This window comes from Mytilus galloprovincialis, chromosome 4, assembly GCF_965363235.1.
Source record: "Mytilus galloprovincialis chromosome 4, xbMytGall1.hap1.1, whole genome shotgun sequence".
NCBI lineage: Eukaryota > Metazoa > Mollusca > Bivalvia > Mytilida > Mytilidae > Mytilus > Mytilus galloprovincialis.
This window is the reverse complement of record NC_134841.1, coordinates 60,267,840-60,283,135: the sequence shown is the minus strand read 5'-3', so window position 1 is coordinate 60,283,135 and position 15,296 is coordinate 60,267,840. Positions and strand designations below refer to the sequence as shown.

Sequence of the window (15,296 nt, the reverse complement as noted above, 5' to 3'; positions counted from 1 at the left end):
AATTGGCTGTTGAAAATGAGGTCTTCTCGTTTAATAGTATAGATGATGTATTGTCAAACTCAATTGCAGATGCCAATATTATTTTTTATTTTATTTTTTTAAAAAGGGGAGGGGGCGTACGTCACTTACGCCCTTTCCTGGACCCGCCCATGCAAAATGCTATTGTTCTGCAAACTAAAAAACAAATTGATACTGATGAAAAAAAATAATCCTCATTTAATTTTTCTAGTGTCTCTGCACCTAAAAATTCACAATAAAACAGAAGTTGGCGTATTTTTTTTATATGGCTTTAGAAAGGTTAAACTTGTGTTTTGAACTTGAACAGATTTTACAATACTGTATTTAGGCTTCATGGTTCATTAGACAAAATACCTCACGGCTATTTATTGGGCACTATGATTTCTTTTGTTCTAATTTGTGAACACTTTTATGATGAGGGAATTCATTTCGAATTACTAGTTTCACTGAACTGGCTGTTCACTTAGGTTAAATATCACTTTGGTTGGAAAGTCTCTTGCAGAAGGTAGCTTTTATTCTTTCTTTAAGTATAACATGTTAACAAATTAAAACGGCGGAATAGTAATAGAAGTGTTGCACAAAATGAATGTCAAGTTTATCTTGGTTGCTGTCGAAAACGAATTTATAAAAAGACAATCCAGAAAGAAGATTTAACATTCAAATTTCATAATTCAGTAATCTGCTTTGAATTTGTTACACTACTATATTTTCCCCGGCGGGTCTACTCGACCACACGCCGCATGCATGCTTTTTTTTTTGTGTAAATCAATTTAAAATAACATACCATATTAATAAATAGAAATGAAAAAAAGGTCTATAAAGTATTATGTAGTATAAACCATATTTAATGCTTTACAGGATTGTATAGTTGAGTCTACCATTTTTGTTGTACTGACATCATTTCAGGGGCATTTCTTTGGAAAAAAATAGGTTGATTATATAGGGAATCACTGAAGCAAGACCCCCCTTAGGACAGTCAGCGCCCCCTTTTTATGAAAAGGTCTCGATCTGCCACTGAGAACTCTACATCTATCTGGTATTATATGGTCAAAACATGTCCAAAATTTTTTCCCCTTTTAAGTTAAAAAATCAGTTTTTCTACAACAGTAAAATGATTGTCACCCCATTGACTGATGGACAGTCCCTAATTTAAGGGATATCTCCACCTGGGGGTGGCAACCTGTATATACATTTGTGTAGGTCCTGCCAAAAACATGAATGATACAACAAAATCATATTTTATGGTCACTATGGAAATGTGCTACATGCACAAGATGTGAGGTAAGCTAAGAATTATTTTGAATTAATAAACTTGGCATGTTTTTTTTCTCCTTATATGCTCTCTCTGTAAAAATGTCAAGCAAGCTATAGTTATAAAATTATAAATTTAACTAATGAAAAAGAACATTAATTCTAAAATGTCAAGGCACAGGTCATCAACAAAAATAACTTTTCAGGAGAACTAGATAAGTTTATTTTACATGACTTCATGAGAGAAAGTTTTAAACATTTTCCTTGTTTAATTTGGTGCAATGAAAGACCAAGTGTATTTCATCTTTTACTTCACCTATTCCACACTGGAAAATAAAAAAAAAGAATGAAATTTCGGCATGAAAATTTCAAAGAATTAAGTCTGTCAATAAACCAATAAGTTAAAAATTCTTGCCTTTAATATTATAAAACTCAAATTATTTTATATTTCACAAAAGTAAACACTTTCCCGAAAGAAATTCTTTTTGTCTGATAATATAAACCACTTGAATTTCAATAATAGAGTAAACTAATTAACACAACTGGAGTTTCTGTGCAAAAAAAAGTACTTTTTTTTTTTTAAAAGAAACCTGCCTCTTCAAATTTATAAAACCAAAATTTTAATCAGACTGATAATGCAATATCTTTAAAGTGCTTTGTGGAAGACCACAATTTGGCACAATAAGCACTGACACCTCCTAATAATTGAGAAGATTTTTCAATGTCTTGATGACAATTCAACATGGATGAAGAGTGAATCCCAATGATGGCAGTGCAATGCATTGGAGTGGTACCGCAATGATACTATTATATTTGTTAACTATTTTATGCACCACCTACAATAGAAGAGGGGCATTATGTTTTCTGGTCTGTGCGTCCGTTTTAGTTCGTTCATTCGTCTGTCAAATTGTTCATCCGTCCGTCTGTCCCGCTTCAGGTTAAAGTTTTTGGTCAAGGTAGTTTTTGATGGAGTTGAAGTCCAATCAACTTGAAACTTAGTACACATGTCCCCCTTGATATTATATTTAATGCCAAATTAAAGTTTTGATCCCTAGTTCACCGTCCACTGAACATGGAAAATGATAGTACAAGTGGGGCATCCGTGTACTTTGGACACATTCTTGTTTTTGTCGAGCCTGGGACTTTTGTTGCAGAAAGCTTGACATATAGGGATAGTGATCTTGCGGCAGTGTTAGCTAACTTCTTTAAAGCTTTGTTTTAGAAGGTGGAAGACCTGGATGCTTCATACTTTGTATATGGATGCCTAATGTTACAAAGTTTCTGTCAGTCACATGTCCAATGTCTTTGACCTAATGTTTATGGTTCAGTGACTACTTGAAAAAAAAACTAAAGATTTTTTTGTAATGTTAAATTCTCTCTTATTATAAGCAAGGACGTATAACTCAAGGACGTATAGTTATACGTCCTTGTTATAAGTAATAGGATAACTATATTTGGTATGTGAGTACCTTGCAAGGTTCTCATGTCCGTCAGACAGTTTTCACTTGACCTTGATCTCATTTCATGGTTCAGTTAACAATGAAGTTTTGATGGTCAAGTCCATATCTCAGATACTATAAGCAATAGGTCTAGCATATTCAGTGTATGAAAGGACTGTAAGGTGTACATGTCCAACTGGCAAGTAACATCTGACCTTGACCTCATTTTCATGGTTCAGTGGTTATAGTTAAGTTTGTACATGTTGATGTCCAACTGGCAGGTAACATCTGACCTTGACCTCATTTTCATGGTTCAGTGGTTATAGTTAAGTTTTTGTGTTTTGGTCTGTTTTTCTTATACTGTATGCAATAGGTCTATATTTGGTGTATGGAACAATTGTAAGGTGTACATGTCTAGATAACAGTTGTCATATGACCTTGACCTCATTTTCATTGTCTAGTGATCAAAGTTTTTCAGTTTTGGTCTTTTTTTTCTAATACTATATGCGATAGGTCAACTATATTTGGTGTATGGAAATATTTTATGATCGATATGTCAGTGGCACATGTTTTATTTGACCTTGACCTCATTTTCACAGTTCATTGCTCATTAAGTTTTTATGTTTTGGCCTGTTTGTCTTGAACTATAAGCAATAGGTCAATTATATTTCTTGTATGGAGAATCGTTAGCTGTACATGCCTGCCTAGCATTACCTTGACCTCATTTTCATGGTCCATTGCTCATTGTTAAGTTTTTGTGTTTTGGTCTGATTTTCTTTAACTTTAAGCAATGGGTCAACTATGTTTGTTGTAATGGAAGAATTGTTAGCTGTACATGTCTATCTGGCATGGTTCATCTGACCTTGACCTCATATTTTCATGGTTCTTTGATCAATGTTTAGTTTTCTTGGTTAATGTTAAGTTTATGTAACAGTTGTAATAAAGCTTTATATTTAGGACTATCAACATAAATTTATATCAATGGCTATAGTAAAGGAGACATTTCAGCATGTGCACTCTTGTTAATCTTTTGAAAGTTTTTTATCCTTCCAAACTTTATAATTTTTAGTATCATTACAAAGTTATAAAGCATGGAATTTGATAAGCAAGTGTTTGTGGTAATTGAAATAGCACTTCAATCCAACTGAGCAATGTACTTAATCTTTTAAAAATAATTTGTATGATTGTCAATGAGACAAACTTTCACCAGAGACCAAATTTGTTGAGGTTTGTAACCAATACAGTTCACACACAGTATGGCCTTCAACACAGATAAATATATCCCCCATATACATAAAGATCTGATTTCTATTAAATTTCTCTACCCCCCTACCCCCCCCCCCCCCCCCGCCCCCCTTTTTGGTGACTGGGTACTAGGGCTTTCTCAAACTGGAAGTAAAACCCACGCCAGAGTGGGGCATTAATATCACTGCATGCGTTAAAATATGAATGTTAAATTTATATGATGCATTGTGTAAATAGTTTAGAACTCTCTTGATTAAAAACTGTTGCTTAAACGTTATCTCTTTGAGAGATTAGGGAGCTACCATTTGATTTTTATGGGGGGGCTAGGATGTAATTTGAAAAAAATAGGCAGGACAGGAGTTTTGAGTTAAAAAAAGGCAGGATATAACACTGGAAAAACTTGTGCATTGGGGTCTATTAAGGGGTATTTTTGGGGGTAGAAAGGAGGGAGGGGTTTACTATAGAACCCTTATTGGGATTTTATTTTCTAACATTTTCAAATGAATATAACTTGAAAACTGTAAGTGTTAGATACATGCAGTCTTCAGAAATGATTATCGGACAATAAAACAAATCACATGAAATATAGGGGGAGTCCCTGGGGGGTCATCCCCACCCCCTTCAATTTGAGAATATGCTTTTATCTTGTAAGCAGTCCAGATCCACACCCCTAAACCATATATATTATTGAATGGGACGATAAAACAAATCAAATGAAATTAAATGGAAGTCCCCGGGGGTCATCCCCACCCCGTTCAATTTGAGAATGTGCTTTTATCTTGTAAATTATCCAGATCCCCACCCCTAAACCATATATACTCTTGTAGGGGACAATAAAACAAATGAAATAAAATAAAAGTGATGTCCCTAGGGGCTCACCCCACCCCCTTTTGTTTGAAAACTTGTAAACGGTCAACATCCCCACCCCTAAACCATATCTATTCTTGTATGGGACAATAAAACTAATCAAATGAAATTAAATGGAAGTTCCTGGGGGTCACCCCCACCCCGTTTAATTTGAGATTGTACTATTATCTTGTAAACAGTCCAGATCCCCACCCCTAAACCATATATATTCTTGTAGAGGACAATAAAACAAATGAAATGAAATAAAAGGGAAGTCCCGAGAGAGTCACCCACCCCCTCTTGTTTGAAAACTTGTAAACGGTCAACATCCCCACCCCTAAACCATATATATACTTGTATGGGACAATAAAGCTAATCAAATGAAATTAAAGGGAAGTTCCTGGGGGTTGCCCCCACCCCGTTCAATTTGAGAATGTGCTATTATCTTGTAAATGGTCCAGATCCCCACCCCTAAACCATATTTATTCTTGTAGGGGACAATAAAACAAATGAAATGAAATAAAAGGGAAGTCCTGAGGGGGTCACCCCACCCCCTCTTGTTTGAAAACTTGTAAACAGTCAACATCCCCACCCCTAAACCACATATATTCTTGTATGGGACAATAAAACATATCAAATGAAATGTAGGTAAAGTCTCTGGGGGTTACCACCTCCCCCTCCTGTTTGAATACTTGTAAATGGTGGAGATCCCCACCCGTAAGCCATATATATTGTATTGGACAAAAAATCAAATCAAATGAACATGGGACCATATAAATGGCGAGTTATGGGAGCTTTGTTTGGGAGACTTCGTAACAGCATCCTGTTACAATTACTTCTTCTTATTAATGTCTTTTAGCTGCATGCAGGGTTTGAACACTTTTCATTGGGTTGTGATGATCAGAAGGTTGATTGAAATACCACATCCTCCAGACATATTGTTATTACGCAGGCTGTCTTATAGTTGTTAATTTCTGTATCATTTGGTCTCTTGTGGAGAGTTGTCTCATCATACCCCATCTTTTTATTTTTATATGCCCATTTAAGGGTACGTATTATGGTATACCTTGTCCAACAATAACTCCAAAATGCTTTAACCAATTTGCATTAAAACTTTGATGAAATATTTTTAAAATCTATTGACGTAAGCTCCCTTTCAATTTTTATAAATTTTAAATTTTGTGTTATAAGTCATGAGATTTTATTTATAAAAAATTGGGGATTTTCCCGTTTTCCAAACAATATCACAGTAACAAGTGCTTTGAGCAGTTTTCATGAAACTTTGGTGACTGGTTTCTACCTCCTTTAATTCTTTTTTATTTATAAATTTATAACATTGAGGACTTATGGAACTTTATTCTTTAAAAACTGTCCAGCGTATCATGCGCTTGTGGCAGTCAGCTTTTGATTATCTAATCATTGACCTTTTCTCTAATTTAGACTAACTGAACGAAAGAAAAGTTTTTGATTGTAAATTTGGATATCTTCATATTACTTTGATTTAAGTATATTTTTATTTCAATTTACAAACTGTTATCTCTTAAATATAAGAATTCTTTTATTTTGTATTACAGACCCCTGGAGGAGCCCGACGAAAGTTCAGTCATACACCTGAAGGAAGACGGTTTCATTTTAGTTGCCAGATAATGATGATGTAAGTAATTTGCTCATTACAATTGTATTTGAAACTTTGTTAAAATTTGTTAGATAATTTCAAATTGGTTGGAGAAACAGCTTGAAAATTTGTTTTCAAATTAGATGGGGAAACAGCTTGAAAAATCATTACTAATTAGTCCAAAGTCTCTTTTTTAAAGGAGTAGGTCCAGTAAGACCCCTTTTTGGCCCCAAAATATAGCAGTTTTCCAAATTGTTCAAATGTAAACTTTTAGTTATTTATTGGACAGTAGAATGCCTTTAAGTATACATAAATAAGGGCTGTTTTTGACAATACAATGCACATATATCGGGTACTAGCACCATTAAGTCATGCTATATTACTAAAATCTTCACAATTCTAGCATTTTAGTTAAATTCTAGACGGTTTTCTTGTGAAACGAAAGTGGCCCCATTTGTGTTCATCCTTAATATTGAAATGTAAGTTGTATTTTATGATAATACATAACATATATAAAGGTTGAGGATGACCACGGATGCGGCCACTTTCATTTTTGACAAAAAAACATCTGAAAAGTGACATTTTTCTGCATATTTGGTAGATTTCTCATATTTGAGCTTGAATCCGGTCGTTTTTAATGACAAAATCAGTTAAAATCTTTCACATACAGTATATGATTCAAATGAAATAGACACTTAGGTGTTTAAAAAGTGGTCAAAATCTTTCATAAGATGAACCTGAAATTTGAGGCCAAAATCAGTCCTTACCGGACCTACTCCTTTATACTTGAATGAAATATATTTTATAATTTATATAAAATAATTTTTATACAAATACAATTCTTTATAGTTACATAATGTCTATAATATGTGGAGTAATAACTTAAAATCTTATTAGTTCAATGAATATTAAGATAATTTCTATTCATTATACCCCAGCTTTGATGTGTAGGTAATACGTAATACTGTTTTACCTCTGTCTGTCCATCCATTTAGTTCGTCCCATGAATATTTTTCGTCACATTTTTCCCAGGAACTACAATACAAGGATTTCTGAAATTTTTGTTCAGGGTTTATATATATCATCTATATCATGTGATGGGTTTTCAGATTCATCACCCAACAACTTCCTGTTTACTGAACAATTGTATCATTTTACACTTTTACGCCTGATAGCCAAGTTGAAAATGTAACTTTTTTCTTAGGATCACTACAATACAAGAATTTTCTGAAATTTGGTTTCAGGGTTTATACAAGTCAGCTATATTGTGTGATACGTTTTCAGATTTATCACTCAACAACTTCCTGTTTAACAAACACTTACATTTTTACGGCGGGGGTATCATCAGTGACCAGTAGCTCACAGTTTCACTTGTTCTGTCATCTGTAATTATAATGTACTATGTATAATTGATGCTCCAGTAGCACAGTTACTGCATCCGAGTTTGTTTAATTAAGAATAATAAGAATGTATTGTAATTGTAAATAAACAACTTGTCGTAGAATTTAGTATTTGACATAAACCATGCTTTCACATTAATTTCTAACTTAATTTCAACAGCAAATAGTCTCTTAACAATGACAATTTGGAAACCTTTTCTCTTAGTCTTACTAAAATTATCTGAATGCAAGAAATTTTCAGATTGTCAATATTTTTTAAAGTAATTTGAAAAATATGACTTGATTAAGATTGTTTGAAATTCAGTTGATATTGAATCATTTTTGTTCAAAATGTATACATCAGATTATTTTGGTTAGCCACCAACTTCTGATAATTTGACATGCACATTAATTTTAAAATACTGATTATATCATCTGATTGAAATATATATTTATTATAAAATGAAAATAGTCAAAGATAGATAGAAAACAAAAAGGTAATTGACCAATGATGTAGCTGCCATTAAAGCCACTTCTTTTTGTCGAGCCTAAGACTTTTGTAGAAAAAGCGAGACATAGCAATCCTACATTCAGTCGTTGATGGCGTCATCCACATACATTCACTCTGTGGTTAAAGTTTTTGTCGAGCATGACATAGGGATAGTGATCTGGTGGCGACAGCATTAGCTATAACTTCTTAAAAGCTTTATATTTTAGAAGGGGAAGACCTGGATGTTTCATACTTTGTATATGGATGCCTCATATTATGAAGTTTTTGTCAGTCACATGTTCAATGACTTTATGTCCTTGACTTCATTTTCATGGTTCAGTGACTACTTTTTTGTAAATTCTCCCTTATTGTAAGTAATGAGATACCAGTAACTATATTTGGTATGTGCATACCTTGCAAGGTCCTCATGCCCGTCAGGCAGTTTTCACTTGACCTTGACCTCATTTCATGGAACAGTGAGCAAGGTTTAGTTTTGCCTGTCAAGTCCATATCTCAGATACTATAAGCAATTATAGGTCTAGTATATTCAGTGTACGGAAGGACTATAAGGTGAATATGTCCAACTGGCAGGTGTCATCTGACCTTAATCTCATTTTCATGGTTCAGTGGTTACAGTTAAGTTTTTGTGTTTTAGTCTGTTTTTCTTATACTGTATGCAATTGGTCTACTGTATTTGGTGTATGGAATAATTGTAAGGTGTAAATGTATAGCTGGCTTTGACCAAGGTCTTTTGACCTTGATCTTATTTGTGTTCAGTGGTCAAAGTTAAGTTTTTGAGTTTTGGTCTTTTTTCTTAATAATATATGCAATAGGTCAACTATATTTGGTGTATGGAAATATTTTATGATCATGCAATATGTCAGTCGTGCAGGTTTTATTTGACCTTGACTCCATGTTCACAGTTCATTGCTCATTGTTAAGTTTTTGTGTTTTAGTCTGTTTTTCTTTAACTATAAGTAATAGGTCAATTATATTTATAGTATGGAAGCATTGTTAGCTGTACATGCCTGCCTGTCATGGTTCATCTGACCTTGATCTCATTTATAGGTTCATTGGTCAATGTCTAGTTTTCTTGGTTAAAGTTAAGTTTATGTGACAGTTGTAATAAAGCTTTATATTAAGGACTGAACATAATATTATTAACCCTCTCCCTTTCACATCGGTACAGCTTACTGGTGAAACCAATTTCAAGATTTTTTTGGGACATTTAGACTTGTTTAATCGCCATTTGCTGAGGTACAGATGTGGTTAAGGGCTCAAATTAATCCTCAGATAACCAGCAATGCGATTTAATGTGCATCAAACATCTATCATTATTAGTTAATAAACAAGTCGCCCCTTACTGATGTGTAATTTTTCTGTAAAGACATGATTTATTTTTCTTCGAATTTTGAGGAATATTCTAAAAAAGAAGTGCTAAGAAAACTGCTCTTTTAAGAGGATTTATGACTTTTTTCAATAACTGTGCAGTGAGTTTTTGAATAATAGTATTAAACTAATAGTTCTAACTTGTACACTAGTTGCAAATGTAATTTTTATATAGCAGCGCAATCACAAACTTGAAATACGCTAAAAATCTGAAGTCATTTCTTAAAGATATTATGAGAAAAGAGACAAAAACTGCTAAAATATTCTGAATTTTTTTTGGCAAAGTTGAAATAGATGTAATAAAACATGGTTTTGTAAGTGTTGTGGTATACTAAAGTTGAAAACACTTTTGTTTGAATAAAGGAACATGGATCAGTGATCAAGGTTAAGTTTTGGTGGTCAAGTCCATATCTCAGATACTATAAGCAATAGGGCTGGTATATATTCGGTGTATGGAAGGACTGTAAGGTGTACATGTCCAACTGGCAGGTGTCATCTGACCTTGACCTCATTTTCATGGTTCAGTGGTTATAGTTAAACTTTTGTGTTTTTCTCATACTATATGCAATAGGTCTACTATATTTGTTGTATGGAATTTTCATGGTTCAGTGGTCAAAGTTAAGTTTTTGAGTTTTGGTCTTTTTATCTAATACTGTATGCCATAGGTCAACTATATTTGGTGTATGGAAATATTTTATCTTTATGTCAGTCATGCAGGTTTTATTTGACGGTGACCTCATTTTCACGGTTCATTGCACAGTGTTAAGTTTTTGTGTTTTGGTCTATTTTTCTTAAACTATAAGTAATGGGTCAACTATATATGTTGTATAGAAGCATTGTTAGCTGTACATGTCTGCCTGGCATGGTTCATCTGACCTTGACCTCATTTTCAAGGTTCATTGGTCTTTGTTTAGTTATCTTGGTTAAAGTTAAGTTTATGAGACAGTTGTAATAAAACTAAGCTTTATACTTAGGACCATCAACATAATATCAATGATTAGTATAGGCGAGACATTTCAGCGTGTGCACTCTTGTTAATTTTCTTTATATTTTCTGCAGCCTATAGAAAATATATAGTAAAGGTAACTTCAAAGAATAAAAAACGAGTTATGTTTATCTGTTTCATTTTATATGATTTCATGTGTATGGTGTTTTTTTTCTTTTTCTTTTCTATAGGTCTATTTCTTTTTTTTTTAAATTTATTTCCATTTTCTATAGGTTACTTCAAAGAATTGAAAGTGAAGTATGGTTATCTATTTCATTTTATGTTTTAGGTTACGTCCAGGATCGGACAGTGAGGTAAGTTTTGATAGGATTGTGTGCATGTTTGTATGCCTTTTGTCCAGGTTTCCTCTAGGTGGCGTCCAAGGATTGGAACAGAAGGTATGTTAAGATAAGATTGTGTATATGTTTGTATGCCTTTTTGTCCAAATTTCCTCTAGGTGGCGTCAAAGGATCGGAACAGAAGGTATGTTAAGATAAGATTGTGTATATGTTTGTATGCCTTTTTGTCCAAATTTCCTCTAGGTGGCGTCCAAGGATCGGAACAGCAGGTATGTTAAGATAAGATTGTGTATATGTTTGTATGTATTTTTGTCCAGGTTTCCTCTAGGTGGCGTCAAAGGATCGGAACAGCAGGTATGTTAAGATAAGATTGTGTATATGTTTGTATGTCTTTTTTTCTAAATTTCCTCTAGGTGGCGTCAAAGGATCGGAACAGAAGGTATGTTAAGATAAGATTGTGTATATGTTTGTATGTCTTTTTGTCCAAATTTCCTCTAGGTGGTGTCCCAAGGATCGGAACAGAAGGTATGTTAAGATAAGATTGTGTATATGTTTGTATGTCTTTTTGTCCAAATTTCCTCTAGGTGGCGTCCAAGGATCGGAACAGCAGGTATGTTAAGATAAGATTGTGTATATGTTTGTATGTCTTTTTGTCCAAATTTCCTCTAGGTGGCATCAAAGGATCGGAACAGAAGGTATGTTAAGATAAGATTGTGTATATGTTTGTATGTCTTTTTGTCCAAATTTCCTCTAGGTGGCGTCCAAGGATCGGAACAGAAGGTATGTTAAGATAAGATTGTGTATATGTTTGTATGTCTTTTTGTCCAAATTTCCTCTAGGTGGCATCAAAGGATCGGAACAGAAGGTATGTTAAGATAAGATTGTGTATATGTTTGTATGTCTTTTTGTCTAAATTTCCTCTAGGTGGTGTCAAAGGATCGGAACAGAAGGTATGTTAAGATAAGATTCTGTATATGTTTGTATGTCTTTTTGTCCAAATTTCCTCTAGGTGGCATCAAAGGATCGGAACAGAAGGTATGTTAAGATAAGATTGTGTATATGTTTGTATGTCTTTTTGTCTAAATTTCCTCTAGGTGGTGTCAAAGGATCGGAACAGAAGGTATGTTAAGATAAGATTGTGTATATGTTTGTATGTCTTTTTGTCCAAATTTCCTCTAGGTGGCGTCAAAGGATCGGAACAGAAGGTATGTTAAGATAAGATTGTGTATATGTTTGTATGTCTTTTTGTCCAAATTTCCTCTAGGTGGCGTCAAAGGATCGGAACAGCAGGTATGTTAAGATAAGATTGTGTATATGTTTGTATGTATTTTTGTCCAGGTTTCCTCTAGGTGGCGTCCAAGGATCGGAACAGAAGGTATGTTAAGATAAGATTGTGTATATGTTTGTATGTCTTTTTGTCCAAATTTCCTCTAGGTGGCGTCAAAGGATCGGAACAGAAGGTATGTTAAGATAGGATTGTGTATATGTTTGTATGTCTTTTTGTCCAAATTTCCTCTAGGTGGCGTCAAAGGATCGGAACAGAAGGTATGTTAAGATAAGATTGTGTATATGTTTGTATGTCTTTTTGTCCAAATTTCCTCTAGGTGGCGTCAAAGGATCGGAACAGAAGGTATGTTAAGATAAGATTGTGTATATGTTTGTATGTCTTTTTGTCCAAATTTCCTCTAGGTGGCGTCCAAGGATCGGAACAGAAGGTATGTTAAGATAAGATTGTGTATATGTTTGTATGTCTTTTTGTCCAAATTTCCTCTAGGTGGCGTCAATGGATCGGAACAGAAGGTATGTTAAGATAAGATTGTGTATATGTTTGTATGTCTTTTTGTCCAAATTTCCTCTAGGTGGCGTCAAAGGATCGGAACAGAAGGTATGTTAAGATAAGATTGTGTATATGTTTGTATGTCTTTTTGTCCAAATTTCCTCTAGGTGGCGTCAAAGGATCGGAACAGCAGGTATGTTAAGATAAGATTGTGTATATGTTTGTATGTATTTTTGTCCAGGTTTCCTCTAGGTGGCGTCCAAGGATCGGAACAGAAGGTATGTTAAGATAAGATTGTGTATATGTTTGTATGTCTTTTTGTCCAAATTTCCTCTAGGTGGCGTCAAAGGATCGGAACAGAAGGTATGTTAAGATAGGATTGTGTATATGTTTGTATGTCTTTTTGTCCAAATTTCCTCTAGGTGGCGTCAAAGGATCGGAACAGAAGGTATGTTAAGATAAGATTGTGTATATGTTTGTATGTCTTTTTGTCCAAATTTCCTCTAGGTGGCGTCAAAGGATCGGAACAGAAGGTATGTTAAGATAAGATTGTGTATATGTTTGTATGTCTTTTTGTCCAAATTTCCTCTAGGTGGCGTCCAAGGATCGGAACAGAAGGTATGTTAAGATAAGATTGTGTATATGTTTGTATGTCTTTTTGTCCAAATTTCCTCTAGGTGGCGTCAATGGATCGGAACAGAAGGTATGTTAAGATAAGATTGTGTATATGTTTGTATGTCTTTTTGTCCAAATTTCCTCTAGGTGGCGTCCAAGAATCGGAACAGAAGGTATGTTAAGATAAGATTGTGTATATGTTTGTATGTCTTTTTGTCCAAATTTCCTCTAGGTGGCGTCAAAGGATCGGAACAGAAGGTATGTTAAGATAAGATTGTGTATATGTTTGTATGTCTTTTTGTCCAAATTTCCTCTAGGTGGCGTCCAAGAATCGGAACAGAAGGTATGTTAAGATAAGATTGTGTATATGTTTGTATGTCTTTTTGTCCAAATTTCCTCTAGGTGGTGTCCCAAGGATCGGAACAGAAGGTATGTTAAGATAGGATTGTGTATATGTTTGTATGTCTTTTTGTCCAAATTTCCTCTAGGTGGCGTCAAAGGATCGGAACAGAAGGTATGTTAAGATAAGATAAGATTGTGTATATGTTTGTTAAGATGATTTAAGTTTGTATTACAGATGGAGGAGCCCAGATGAAAGTACAGTTTTAGACCTGAAGGAAAATTGTTTCATTTTAGTTGCCAGATAATTATGATGTAAGTATTTGGTCATTACAATTGTGCTTAAAACTATTTTTTTTTAAACTTAGGTAATAGAAATTAGTTTTTCCTTTAAAACACCGCTTGAAATTTTATTACAAAATTGTCCATAATTTCTTGTTCAAATTTATTCTCTAATGAAATATAATTTTAAAAGAATTATTGTAATTATAAATAGAATGATCCCCCAATTTAGGATTTTAAATTTTTTAAACATGCATCACATTAATTTCTGAGTTAATTATTAAAACAAATAGACTCTTAATATTGACAATATGAAAATTTACATAATTATTTACATTGGGAAAATATGACTTTGTTTAGATTGTTCAAAATGTATACATCAGATTGTTTTGGATAATTATCTGCATACATTAATTTCAGAAATAATGATGGTTTCATTAAACAGTCTTCATAATACTGATTAAAAGTTTTAATGAATTATAGGCAAAAAGAGCATAGACACAGAAAATTGCGCCATTGACACAGATCTGGAAAGAAGCTTAAAGGAAGGACCAAGTTTCAGTCGAGATGGCAGATGAGTAGCAACTCCATGGAAGATGTTTACTAAGATCTTCAACCAAGTCTGAGGCTTTGCCATGTAAGCAATCAAGCAGCAAGGATAGCAGCTGGAATGAAGATTAATTATTACATTGATCTTCTACCAAGTCTGAGGCTTTGTCATGAAAGAAATAATGCAAGTAAATTAAAGCCAATTAATTCTGTACATTATGAGGAAAAATGTGATAAAGTCTATAAGGATTATCTATAAGGCAACACACATTTTTGTTATTTTGCACAATTACAACACACAAAAAAAGATATTTATCAGTTTGATAAATGTTTTTCCGGTACACGAAATGCAAAGGATAGAATTTTTACTTCAAGAGAGACCAGTGTAACAATAAACAGCAAGAATGTTTCTTTCAGTGGGAGATAACTCTCTATTACACAATCAGAATACAGAATAAATTAATAAAAATTTAGGCTGTCAATTTAACAAGTTTGTAAAATATATAATTTGTGTCAAATACAAAAAAAATACAAGTACGTATATAATTCCTCTATTTAAACAAATTTTATCATAAAATAAGTTTACAGGGAAAAAATGTGCACTGAGTAGGCTTAAAGTTGTAAGAGGTCAAATGTTTTTTTGTTGTTGGCTAAAGGTTCTAAAATTTGAATTGATCACACTGGTGTCATTGTAAAGACTCATGTATGCAGATTTTGGCCAAACCACAAAATGAAGTACCAACAAAATTACAATTGTTCCTCAATGAATTGGTGCCCA

The 15,296-nt window shown here is 33.6% G+C and overlaps 1 long non-coding RNA gene across 2 annotated transcripts; it reads left to right on the top strand.

Moving 5' to 3' along the window:
* Nucleotides 1-403: 403 nt before the first annotated feature.
* On the top strand, nucleotides 404-14,859 carry LOC143072593 (uncharacterized). Of its 2 annotated transcripts, none has more exons than XR_012977248.1 (3): nucleotides 404-523; nucleotides 6,374-6,453; nucleotides 14,453-14,859. It is a non-coding gene; the product is annotated as an uncharacterized LOC143072593 (long non-coding RNA). The 2 variants fall into 2 exon arrangements; XR_012977249.1 differs by lacking the exon at nucleotides 14,453-14,859 and adding an exon at nucleotides 10,947-13,997.
* Nucleotides 14,860-15,296: the final 437 nt, after the last annotated feature.